Raw genomic sequence first — 12607 nt, 5'->3', positions numbered from 1 at the left:
GAAGACACTTAATACAAGAAACAGACAAACATTACATATTTTATTGATGGCAGGCAGAAAAGCAGGGCTAACCGACATTTCCATTTAAACAGGAAATTCTCTGTCTGGTCTAGGTATGCAGAAATGTCCAATGACATGAAGTCACAAGCTGGCAGACAGTGCTGGATATAACCCTAACAAGGAAAACCGGAGAGATGGAGAGAGGTGGGGGTGGGGTTTCTGCAAAACACATGCCGTGGAAATTGGATCACAGCATGTCGAGCTGACAAGAGGAGAAAGGGCTCAGAGTCCCCTTAACCCCTAGTAAATCCACATCTGACTCAACTTTCAGGCAAGCAGACGACAGATCACAGGTCCTTACAGACCACCCTAGCCAACACAGGCCCTGTCCTGGAAGGCTGAAACGTGTAGGAAAAAAGTTTTGTATACACATATCAAATATAACAGTTTATATACTCTAAAATTGATGCTTACTGCCCAACTAATAGTACTTTAAAACAAGTTACCACTGCCATTGTTTTTTTACTTTGCAGTTCTCTTATTTCTATAATTTTTTTGCAATGCATTTCAAATATCATCACATAACAGGTAGAGGACCTTGAAAACACCTTGCTTCTGAAAACTGATGTTATTCCTCACATAGACCAGAAATACGTAGCACCTTGGATTCAAAGGCAATGGAGGGCCTGGAAAAATTAGTGTTTTTCTTGAAGAGGAATGGAAAGCTATTGCATGTCCCCACAGCAACAGTTACAGTAATACAGTTGTCTCCACCTGAAAACATCCATAATTTAAGAAAGAAACATGCAGAGACATATCTACTGAATGCAGCAAGGTATCCATTATCTGCCACATGAAACTTCAACATAACGTTAAAATGTGACATGCTTTTTAAAGCATAGGTGATAGAAAAGGCTATCTTTGGCAAAGTCTGAAAGCTCCAGTTAAAACATTCATGACCAAAAAAAAAAAGGGGGGGGGGGAATATTCATTTTCATATGCCTACTGACTTAAGAAATAGATGACATTTGTTAACTGCAGTCAAGAGTTTGTTCTAAAGCAATATATGTAGCTCTGGTCAATATTAGATTTACAGACACATTCTTATATTATTAAAAAGAACTACAAAGATGTCTTGTGTAGATACAAACTACTGTCTGTGGTTTTGTTGCTTTTCCTAATAGAAAATGCATCCCGAACAATTTGAATCTCTTCTTCAGAAAATAAAAAGAATTAAAGAACACTACCACATTTGGAAATAAGTTTCCAGGTTTTCCTTTTTACCTGGAAGACAGAAAAATGCTGAAATATTAGGACTTGCATACACACCTTGCGGAAACCCTCAATAAAAATTATTTACTTTGTATTTTTAAATTATTGCCTACCCACACTGGAATAAAGTTACGTAATGTCAAAAGACGGGCCTGAAGACTGTTGGAACAGGACCATAACGCAGACTACACAATGCCTCACCTCCAACCACTTAACTGAGACTCAAACATGGTTGAAATACATAAAGACTCTAAGAGATCACAGAGCTTGATAAAGCAAAAAGATAACAAGAGTGTTCTCTTTTACAGTTTACTACTAAACAGACCAAAATCATCTCATAGCAGGCCACAACATGAAAGCTGCCATCAATCTTTCTCATTATAAAGTGCGAGGATTCACGCAAGGAGCAAAATAAAAAGAAACAATTAAAGCCATGAGCAATGTGGCACTGTAAATAGCGCTAAAAGAAAAAATTTATACTATTTTTATTTACTCCTCCTGCAACCTTCCACCCAGCACTTGGTCATCATTAAAGTGTAAGAATAACCAGACAGAAAAAGAGCTCCCCACACATACACACACTTCAAACTTTTTTCCACCCACCACAGCAGGGTTGGTGTTATTACAGACCTTGCAGGAAAAGGCTGTGCCAGTCACTCCCACAGCTCACCACTAAGGAATGCAAGTAGTGTGCTAATACAGCTGCAGGCTTCAACCACGAATCCTCCTTCAGATGGACTGACTACACAGACCAGTACATCTAAGTGCTCTTCGGACATGCCTATGCAAAACCACTATGCTCTTCGCTATGCTTTTCTATTTGAAGGGTTTACATGCAATAAGAGGAATTAAATATCCAGTAGGAACAGGAAAAATAAGCAGCATTTGCATAGCTACAACACCACAGTTCAAAACGGGGGAAAAAAAACCCCAAAACCAACACGACCACCAAACCAGCCACCCATTTAACTTTGATAAATAAGAACTGAAAACATTCAAGTAGCCTGTCACCATCCTCCTCTTCCCAGCCGCTGCAGCAGAGCAGACTATACGAGACCCTGCCCACCGACGCCTCTGCTACATTTACCAGAACCCACCAGCTCTCCTACTAAGGCTGCATGATGGTTAACAGACTCATGCCACAGGGAAAGGAAAAATTACTCAGAATGTAACACAGAAGTAAAGACTAATGATTATCCAGGATACAGAATTAAAAAGAGAGTGGGAAAGCAACTATTTAACAAAAGCACTCAACTGAGAAGGTACAACAGCATGCCTGAATATGGGAGAAGACAGCAAAACGTAAAGGGGTTCACAGTTCCGTTCCTCCTCACCAATACATTTCCAAAGTCAACACAGAAGCAAAATGTTTTAGTTTTAACTGATACCACCTCAAATTACTGCTGAAATCAAAATTAGCCTTGTTTGCATATCATAAGCAGAAATTAAAGTAACAGGAATATGAACAACAAATTTATTATATATGTGTTTATTTGGTCTTCTCTAACCATTTTCAGAATATCAAACTAACTAACCACAACGAAGACATAACTCACAAGTTATTTAACAGATGTTCATATATGCAATTAAAGCTTCATTTTTACGCAGTTTATTTTCATTTCTGTAAAACGGCATACTACATCTATTGACACTTCTTTCAGAACGGATATATCATTTCTCAATAACACACTGCAATTTTGGAATTACAAACTATGTTGTAAAGCATACATATGGACAGGCAGAGTTAACACTCTTGTTTTCATTGCAACTTCTCTGTGTTCCTGAATATACTGTGCTTAAAAAATCCCAAATCGCTACATTCTAAGCACTTGGCAATAATTACCATTGAATCAGCCAAATACAAACTCACAGTACAATGCAAGTCTGAGAATAATGAAAAACCCTGATATTAAAGCAGGAGACTATAGAAAACAGGGCAAGAAAGAAATCTACCAGTCTGAAAATAGTCTTCCCATTCTGTCCGAGGTCCACACAAGAGAAAGGACCCTGAAGAACTGAAGAGGGTTCTGCAGAAAGCTGAACAAGTTGACCAAGTACTGGAAAATATACCTCTTAACAAGATTTGAATGCATCCTGCAGCTTATTCAAGAGAAAATTAATCAATACGCTCCACTGTATTCCATAGATTTGAGGCCACAAATGACTATTGATGAGAGAGGAGAAGACAACGAAGTCCAGTCATACATAACTGAAGCTAAACAAATTCAGACTGCAAATAAAATTTTTATTTAACACTGTGACTAATTAATCACTGGCATACATCATGGAGCTATGGATTTTCAACAGAAAACAACAGGTTTTAATCAAGGTTGAATATTATTATGCTAAAAACTGCTGTTAGGGAGTAAGGCTATGGTCCACCTCAGATTTCAGGCGTGGTTATCGCAGATGGGAGAGCTAAGCATTCTGCTTTCAAGTGATATCAAGGGACCAATTAAGTCCCCTTTATATACTGGCTGTTGAAGCTGTAAAGAGGCAAATAAAAGTTGCCTTTATTATGGACTAGTTTTGCAAGGAATTGACTGGTTGCAGCTGTGACTGAGAGGCAACAAGCAGAGGAAGCAAGAAAAGCCACAGCAGGAGCAGCCTGTGGAGACAAAATGTTCTACGTGATCCAGAATTCACTGAAAAGACAGATTTGAAATATGTTAAACAAAGGAAAAAAAACACCTCATGATAGTTTTCCCACATTCAACAAAATAGGTACATTCCTCATACGTCCACTACAGAAATACTCAGTTTTTCCTCCTGAACAAGCAATGGAGCAAGGCCTTGCAGATTTAAAAGTTTCCCAGATAGCTAAAGCTATTCTGCAATTCAAGTAGTTACAGGTTTGATAAATAAAGAGTAAGGTTCTCTGGCCTCTTTTAAGCAGAAGGTCAGACTAGCTGACAGAAACAGATCCCACCCCAACCTTAAAAGAAAATCTGATCCAAGAGAAGGAAAGATAGCTTGTTTTTCACTGTTCTAAGCTTCTTTAGAGCATATATTAGCACTGTATATGCACTGAATTCTTGGTGAGGGAAATTCAGGAAGTATCACCTGTTTATGCACAACTCTAGGGAAGGTACTAAAAATTCAGATACTCCTTAACTTGGCAGAGAGATTCAGGGAAAGTCCAGCAGAAACTTTTAGCTTACTTTAAAGTGGACTAGATTTTGAGTTTACTGCGCCTTATCACAAACAAGCTTGATATTTTATAACAGTCTGACACATAAATCCTTAACAAACACAATCTTTCAATATTGATGGGAATATGAACCTACACATTAACAATCAAGATCCTTAAATTTTTAGCTGTTTCCATTGCTCTACTTCCTTTAAAGGAACTCCAAGGCACAATAAACTAACACCATTTTCATCCACAAATGTCCCAGAATTCCCAACATCTTATGTTCCATTTCTCACTCCACAGAGGGCTGCTTCCATCAGGAGTCTAACAAAGCTCACATAACTCCTTTTTTCTTTGCAGGACAGTTTGTTAATGTGGTAGCAGCAGTTATGCCTCTGAGCAATACTCCCAGAGCTCAAGAATCAGGGAATGAGAAGAATGTGGCTTCTGGCACATATTTTTGTCCACTAGATTTTATTTTTAGATGTAGAAGCGCAAGTAAAAGCAACTTCAGTATGAAATGTGGAGTCACCTAGTATAAAAGGGTTTTCACTCTTAACTCTCCAAAGAACTTTCCTAGGAATTGTTGTCCTCATCTGAACTACAGCTATGAAGGAAAACAGAAACTGTAGAAAAGAGATCATTTGAAGAAGGATTCTTATCTTTTTTAAAAGATATATTCCAAACAAAAATTGCAATACTTGCTCTGGAAACTGGTTGAAGAATAAAATTTATCTTTAATGTACCTTCCAATCCACAAAAGGGAGGAGTCCCATCTGCTTTCCTTGAAACTGACACAACTGTAATTGTTCATTTCTGGGAAAATGCATAACATAGCATCCACAGGAGTAAGGATTATCAAATTTTTCTGCCTTCCCCAAGGCAGAAGAGTGGGGGTTTTTGGCAAACACGGGATATTCTTTCCTTCATAATTAACTGCCAGTAAGTCTTCCAAGGTAAACTGGATCTGCTGCAAATCAGCCACAAAATGCCACACCCATTTCTAAGTGACACAGCTCAGTCTGCATCAACATTTCAGTTAAAAGTTATTTTCAAGCAGTTGATTATTTCAACAAGGGCAAGTTTTAGCCTCTGTCTGGCTTTTTTACAAAAAAGAATCCTTTCTCCAGTGAAGTCAGTTTTACCTTTGATTTCTCCCCACCCTCCAAGAAACATGCACAGATTTCTAATGCCAAGAGCATACCGCTTTGAGACAGGTTTCACAAAACTTCTTTGGCAAGTTTTTCACCTACGTAACATATTATGGGAACAATGATATGGCAATAGTGAACACTTAATTTTGGAAGCAATTCTGAATGAGTGAATATATTACCATGAATAAAGACTGTCTTGGATATGCTTTAATACACAAATTATGTTCCACATGATAAAGATTGAATAAAACCTACCTCAGAATATTTGAAAACTATAAAATGAACTAATAAGAACAACAAAGTCAACTGTGAGACCAGGGTGGGGTGGGGGAAGCAGAAAGACAAGCATCTAGACCTGTATGTCCTACTCCACTTTAAAATACACCTGAATCCTTTAGGCATTGCATGTTCCTGTCAATAACTTGCAGCAATTATCTGAACGATTTACAACTTACTAAAGAAGATCCTAAAGAAACATAAAGGCAAACTAGTCCTTTAAAACTTTGGCTTCCACCTACCTCTGAGTGTAAAAAATGGCACTTCACTGTGGAATTGTCAGGTACTTTAAAGTCACATGGACTAGAAGCATGCCAAAAGCACCCAAACCAAAACACCCCCTCCCTACCCCAAACTGAAAAAGCTAACGCTCTGAAGAATATATATATGGATATGTTTTGCCTTTATTGTGGCAAAACAACTGCCCCAACAACTCAGAGCTATAGGAAAACTGTGCTGAAGAAAGGAATTAAAGAGAAAACAATCCGAGATACACAAGTGCTACAGAAAAATCTTTTGTTGTAAAACATGAACAGGTTAATAATTATTTTTGTTGGCTAAAACTAAGAAAGTGGTGAATTTAATCCAAACCTATCCTTGCAGCACCATGTTCTCCATACTTGCATAATGCAATAATGCCATTAAATGCACAATGCCCTAATAATAAGTGAAGTGTACCTGAAAGTAACAGGCTGTTTGGGTTAAAACAGCTCAGCAAGAACACAGTACATTTGGCCTAAAGGAGTTCCTTTGAAAACGCATGCATTTTGAGGTGACTGCTCACATGCCAAATGTAACCAAGTAAATCATGATGCAGTCTAGTCCTGACTGACTGCAGCAAAGTTAATGCAGAAAACAGTATTTATCAGTACAGGAGACACAAAATTCTTTTGTTTACAGTACTCGTTCCAGCGATTTTGTAAGGTAAAATGAAACGGTGTAGGCAAGGTGAAACGACCACTCAGAAGAATCACCCCTATCTTCAGTTTCAAAATGGTATCCATGGAAGCACAAAACTCTAGTATAAAATTATCATCTCACAAGTGCAACAGGATACACTCTGCATTATTACATACCTACACAAACACATCTTGAAATAGGAAGAACTAATGTGGCAGAAGATTGTGAGGCGAACTAAACAGGAACCTGCTAGTAAAGTAACAGAACATTGAGAAATGAAGATTCTGTGGGAGAAAAGTTGAATTATGGTGAAACAAAGAATAAAGCATATGCTGTCTGATGAGATTCCTTTTTCAGAAATGGATTGATACTGTCTTGGTGGACAACAAGTTGACCATGAGCCATCAATGCACCCTCAAGGCAAAGGTGGCTAACAGCATCCTGGGCTGCATTAGGAAAAGCACTGCCAGCAGGTCAAGGGAGGTGACCCTACCTCTCTGCTCAGCACTGGTGAAGCCACACATGAATTGCTGTGTCCGGTTCTGGGCTCCTCGGCACAAGAAGGATATGGACATACCGGAGCAAGTCCATCAAAGGGCCACAAAGATGATTAAGGGGCTAGAGTATCTTTCACATGAGGTAAGGCTGAGAGAACTGGGATGGTTCAGCCTGGAGAAGCAAAGGCTCAGAGTGGATCTTATCCATGCGTATGGATGGGAGGGTGTGAAGGAGATAAAGCCAGTAGTGCCTACTGACAGGGCAAGAGGCAATGGACACAACCCAAACCACATGAAATTCTATGCAAATGCAAGAAAAAACTTTTACTGAGAGAGTGGTCAAACACTGGAACAGGTTGCCTAGGAAGGTTGTAGAGTCTCTGTCTTTGGAGATATTCAAAACCTGACTGGACATTGTCCTTTGCAGCCTGCTCCGATATTCAAAACCTGACTGGACATTGTCCTTTGCAGCCTGCTCCAGCTGATCCTGCTTGAGCAGTGGGGTTGGAACAGATGATCTCAAGAAGCCTCCTTCAACCTCCATCATTCTGCGATTCTGTCTGTTTGGGTTCTGGAGATCACAAGATAAATGGAGATAGTTTAGAGCTCAAGTCCGAGAGAACTAACTGGATGACAATAAAGAATACAGGCTGTTACAAGAAAATGCAACAGGAACACAAGCATCATGAAAAGGTTAAATTCTGAGCTCAGAACTATTTTGACTACTGTACTGCTTAGTGTTTCATACACCATTCAAAAACTAACTCACCAGATACTAAAGATTAGCTCCTCCTACTTGGAACAAGGGAACAGAGCAACGAAAATAAAGCAACACTCTCTGGACAGAAGCTAGTAGATCTTCTATCTGGACTATAAAGAAGAGCGCAAACAAAAGCCTGTGTCACTCTCTACTATACTATACTGGGAGAACAAAAAGTAGAATCTGGTTTTTGTTAGCCAGAAAAGTCTCAAGGAATTAATCACAGCGTGCCTAAAGTGAAAGGAGTATTCTTTTCCTGGAAGGAAGGCCAAGAGAAGCCAGAAATCCATGCAGGCCATGAACCATTAAAGCCATCACAGATGCTGGGAGGGTGGTGGCACAGAGGAAGACAACCATAAGAATAAGAATATGCACATAAGTTCATCTTTAAGTGTGTAGCCAAACAGGGTGTTTTAAACTGGGGGTTTATTACAGTATTTGTAAGAAAAGGGAAACAAGGAATCTCCTGCCAAGCACATTCCTTTGAGAGTTCACAGCTGGTGACTCCTTGAGTAAGGACTTTTCAGCTCTTACCCACCAATACAACTGCAAAATGCTGTGCTTCCAAAATCATGTTTATTCAGGTAAATTGAAAGAAACTGGGGTTTCTGCTAAGGAAAAGAAAGAGATATTTATTCCATAAGCAGAACACCAGCTTTCTATTTAATGTCCTCTCAACTACACACTCCAAAATCCCAGGGTCATTTCATTTATAGAAATTGCTCTACCAAGGAAAGAGCAAAGCAAGATCCATGGGGCCTTAGAATTCTGACTCCTATGATCTTCTGTTCATGAATTATTAAACCTTGCCTGTCACTTTTGTTGAGGTCATACCCCATTACAACATGAAACCAGTGAAATGTAAAGCTGTTGCTAGGAGAGAATAGCAACCAAGTCAGCAGTTAAATAGCACACAGTATGCTTAAACCAGACTAAGTAACAAAACTCAAAAGTTCTCCGAAAATAACTGTATCACACTTCATGCCATGAATTGCACTTGTTTTATAGTCTTTCAAACTCAAAATGGGGGAAGGAACATAAATGAAATTTTCTGAACTGACACTGTAGAACTGATAGTGGACTTTTAGTCTCAGCCCAGGGTTTTTTTTATTTTTAAAAGATTGAAAGGGGAAGCCATTAAACAGATAGAAACAGCAAAATCTAATTACCATCCCAAACTAGGTGACTCGGCAAGATACTGCTGCAAGATTTAGATTCTTGTTCTTTTTTTGCCTCTGATTTCACATAAGAATGCTAAAAGGGAAAGGAGTGCAGAAGTGACCACAGACTTCTAAAACAATAACACAGGCAGTTAAGAGTTCTAACACCCCACAGAATATATGTTTTAAACATTAGGAAGAAGGGTAAGTGTTCTTGCAGTAGTCCAAGACAACAGTTCTAGGCATATCAGCAAATCCACTTCAAAGAGAATTCATCCTATCACCCAATTACAACACAATCAAGTTTTATTTTGGATATCGCCCAACTGTGCCTCAGTGACAAAACAAGAGTCTGGAGCTATCCCACTGCAAGTCTGGTTGCAGAAAGTTTTCACACATACAGAGTCATAATTATGTTGAAATCAGGGCACTTGTCCCTCCTACAGATGCCATACCAACAGTGGTTAAGGAAAAAAAAAAAGGCAGGAGAAGAGAAAAATAATGGTTGTGGTTGACCCATAAAGATGGGTCATCAGTAACCTAAATTCTAAATTGTAAGAGATGGGAGAAGAACTTACTAGAAACTGAAGAGAATTCAAACAAGGTTCAACTTTAAGACAATTCTTTCATTGTTCTAACAATTGCAGTTACCAAGTGCATTTCAAGTTGTAATTGGAAATTTTGGTGACAGATGTAACAGTGTTGCTACTTTTTCTCTCCTGCCACTGCTGTCTACACTATAGAAGTGAGGCGATTCCTTTTTCATTCACACCAAGCACAGCGGCACCAAATTGCAGTCGCAAAAGGTTTTCTTTTCTTTCTAAACCATACTCCTAGGAGTACATCTCAGCCACATTTAAAATATTTACAGATTTATCTCATTTTGGACAGATTTCTTGGTTATAATGTTCAGACTTGAAAGGGATGAAGCAAACAAGATATTAAGCCAGTTATCTAAGGATAAGATTCGCAGAATTACAAATCCTGGAATTTACAAAACAGTGCTTGTTAATTTCAAGAAGCTCACCCGTGGCCAAATAAAAATACCTAAGGACTAACAGAGATGCTGATAGGCTTTTAAAAGGAAATTTAAACTTCTCTGTCTTCTCTGAATTACAAGTATAGCTAAAATCATTAGCAAAGTATTTTGTCTTTTGTTCCCCAAATTATAATTTAGGTGCAATCTATACAAAACAGTCAAGCCCAGCAGCCACCAAGATTCCCAACAACCTCAACTACACTAAGGTTTTTCCAATATTGAAAGGGCTTTTGGCTGGACAACAATATATGAAATGACTTTTGAAACTTGTTCAGTCCATGGGCTCATAATCTTTTGAAAATTGAGCTTATTGACAATAGGCCCTCTTTCTTTATTAATTTTTGGAGACACTGAGGAAGTATCCCAGAGTTCCTAGGTTCACAGGCTGAAAACCACTAACTCATGCATGTCTAGTCACCCAAGCATCCAAATTACAGGAGGGACCGCTGTAGCTGACACCCAGTTTTGTAGTTTCTGTAGATTCAGTCAAGATTTTTGCACCTTGAAATGATGTTCTTTATACGTGACATCTGCAAGTCAGAAGCTGAAACACGTTTGGAAGGCAGCCTGTGGGAAGCTGTAAGTATTCCTGTATCCTGTGTGATTAGTATGCAAAAAGCTGAAGTTCATCAGTCTCCCAGATTCTAAAATACATACTACTGTTAAAGAACCAAATTCCCTCCTCAATATTTTAGAAGCTTACAATGACTTAGAATTATGTTTATCTGAATGCTTCTACTGTATTCAACATTATTAATTTCATGTTAGGTCTCAAAATAGACTTTCCCAAACAAAGAGAGAAGGTATAGCACTTATCAAAACTATGAAACAGCACTATGAACCTTATCGTTTTCTAAATCATTAAGACAGTTGCTCCATATCTACTAGAAAGTAAAAAAAACTTTAAAATGAACTTGAGTAATTTCAGTTGCAGCCACCTCAAATGGAAGATAGGTCAACACAACGCCATAGTTTCAAGGGACAGCCTGTTCAGAGATGGCCCAAAGCCAAGATCTCAGCTGTCTATCCATCACCAAGTATCCCACAGCACATATACAAAACTGTATGCATTTATTTCTGACTTGTTCCCTTCACATCTGTCCACCAGAAATAAAATATGTTTTATATCTTAACATGTATTTTACATATTGCTCAATAGTAAAGGTATTCCACCTCAGGGGGAGAGAAAAAAAAAAAAGCTGCCAACTGGTTCCCAGGTACAGCTTTTTTAAACTTTACAGATAGTATCTCCATTGCTATGAACTGCCAGTTATTATGTATCACATTTACTTGTTCTATACAAACCACTGTTTGGAAACTGACAATTATTTTACCAAACAAGAGTTCTAATGACTACATTAGTGATTTATGGACAATTTTACTATTCTCTTCTTAGAAAAAGAAGATCCTTCTTAAGAATACAATCTTTTATCTTCCTGCAATTTATTATAGTGCTGCTGAACATTCTAAGTTCAGAGTCAGACCCCTAAAAATAATAGGCCTTAAGGATCTATTTAAAAATTATGTACTTTCATTTAGGTTCATGTATTCTAGTTTTCTTCCTTTAACCATAGAACTAATAAAGTTAAGGAAATGGATTGTTTGTTTAATAAACTGGGGGTGGGAGGGAAACAGCTATCACATGAACTGACATTACTGTTAGGCTGTTTCTGTGAGGCCCCCAGAGAAGTATGCAAAACAAGTTTCTTAGCAGAAAGTAATTATACTAGTACAACTGTTATCAGAAAAGGAGCACCATTTCCCGTAGCTTCAACTCTGTCAAACTTAAGTGTCTAATATCTATGCAAGGAAATTTATGTGTGTCTGGTCATCATTTTTTCAAAAACTGTTTCCAGAATTGGTATACAAGCCTCAGCCTTTAGAATCTGCGTAAAGAAGTCATCTTCTAATGCTTCACAGCATATTCGGTGGACCCAAGCAGTCACGGGACCCCTCCTAAGCCTATTGCTTCTTTTCACCCTCAACTAAAATTACCAAGCGTATGTCATAAATAAATAGTGTTTCTCCTCTGCACTGTGTTCATTATAGCTCTAACTACTAGAAGTTCAGGTTTCTCTCTTTACTTGCTTTTCCTTTCCCCATCCACCCATCAGAGGCACAAAAGATATTTTTCCCTGTGTTTTTACAATCACACTAATTCTGTCAAAACCCATTTTCCCTGCCTGCCCGTATCCTCACGTGTAGTTTCCAACGATTCCGGTTTTGAGCTATTCAAGTGCCACAGGCACAACCTCTTTCCAAGATCTCTTCTCCGAAGTCCGCAGTCATTTGTCCTATTACATCAGTGATGTTACTTCAGTTATTCTCCCCTGCTTCTCGCAACGGCGTACCGAGCACGCTGCCATATACCCCAAGAGCTTCGCTAGGAACAGAAGAGCAGGATAACACCGCAAAA

General features: G+C 38.5%; 1 protein-coding gene across 1 annotated transcript in view; it reads right to left on the bottom strand.

Moving 5' to 3' along the window:
• TULP3 (tubby like protein 3) overlaps positions 1 to 12607 on the bottom strand; it is a 32637-nt gene that overhangs the window by 19534 nt on the left and 496 nt on the right. The window lies entirely within an intron of this gene.

This window comes from Haliaeetus leucocephalus, unplaced genomic scaffold (genome assembly GCF_000737465.1).
Source record: "Haliaeetus leucocephalus isolate CR32 unplaced genomic scaffold, Haliaeetus_leucocephalus-4.0 Scaffold473, whole genome shotgun sequence".
NCBI classification, from domain to species: Eukaryota; Metazoa; Chordata; class Aves; order Accipitriformes; family Accipitridae; genus Haliaeetus; species Haliaeetus leucocephalus.
The sequence above is the reverse complement of the archived record's forward strand: the minus strand, read 5'-3'. Positions and strand labels throughout refer to the sequence as shown.